Below are 1,027 nucleotides of genomic sequence, written 5' to 3'. Positions count from 1 at the left end.
ACACACACACACAAATACGAACAAATACGCACAAGCGCACACGCACACACACACACACACACACACACACACACACACACACACACACACACACACAAACACGCACACGCGCACACGCATGCACTGACACACTAAAGATCTATGTCATGGCTATGATATCCGGGTAAAGACTACGCCGACCATCCAGAATTGTATCCCGAGAACGTTGTGCGAAGGGGGCGCTGCATGCAGTTTGCCTCAAACCAAGAAGTCGCCATAGGTATGTATTAATTTTAATTAAACAATATATACCATTTTCGATGCTTAACAAGATTTTTAAACGGTAAAAGCAATGTGCTACCACTTGGGTTATTCGCAGGAAAGCTTATACTGCAAGTGAAATTCGGCCGATGTCATTTTTGTCTCTGCGATTTAGTTACAATTTTAATATGTTAAGTACGGAATTTAATTACGTACACGGTTCAGAGCGTTAATTTGCGCATATCTACATACAGTAGAGTATATAATTAAGCGGCAAGTCTTACCTATACTGGTCTGCGGCTGTGTCGTGCACGCCGACTGTGGCATCGCTGTCACGTTGCAGATGCATGGGGGGCACGTCGACGGTTGTTCTTGTTCCATGGGCGCAGCATTGCTGAGAGCCAGCGCTGCCAGCGCTGACAGCAGAGACCAGATGACAAACATCCTCACCGTCAATGACATGGTTCCCTCAAGATGGCAGCCGTCACTTATATAGGAGTGTCTCACGTGACGTCATAGATCAGGTCACGTGTATTTGTTATGTGTCATGGTTGGCAGAAGCGAAGCGTGCTGCTTGACATTTACAGATGAATGACCACATGTTCAGATTCACATGCGCTGTTTATGTAGTGCACGTACACGTGCGTGCTGCGTGCGTGCGTGTGCACGTACACGTGCGTGCATGCGTGCGTGTGTGTGTGCGTGCGTGCGTGCGTATAAACTTACACGTGCGTGCGTGTGAACATACAAGTGCGTGCGTGCGTGCGTGTGCAGGTACACGTTCGTA

At 47.9% G+C, this 1,027-nt stretch overlaps 1 long non-coding RNA gene across 1 annotated transcript in view; it reads right to left on the bottom strand.

The window, feature by feature from the left end:
* The window catches only part of LOC106819234, a 14,528-nt gene extending 13,799 nt beyond the window's left edge, over positions 1–729 (bottom strand). The window contains exon 1 of the long non-coding RNA XR_001395382.1: positions 525–729. This is a non-coding gene — a long non-coding RNA (uncharacterized LOC106819234). The remainder of the gene's footprint in view (positions 1–524) is intronic.
* Between the last annotated feature and the right edge of the window lie 298 nt (positions 730–1,027).

Source organism: Priapulus caudatus, unplaced genomic scaffold, assembly GCF_000485595.1.
Source record: "Priapulus caudatus unplaced genomic scaffold, Priapulus_caudatus-5.0.1 Scaffold3008, whole genome shotgun sequence".
NCBI lineage: Eukaryota > Metazoa > Priapulida > Priapulimorpha > Priapulimorphida > Priapulidae > Priapulus > Priapulus caudatus.
Note: the sequence above shows the minus strand (reverse complement) of the source record. Positions and strands in the feature narration are given on the sequence as shown.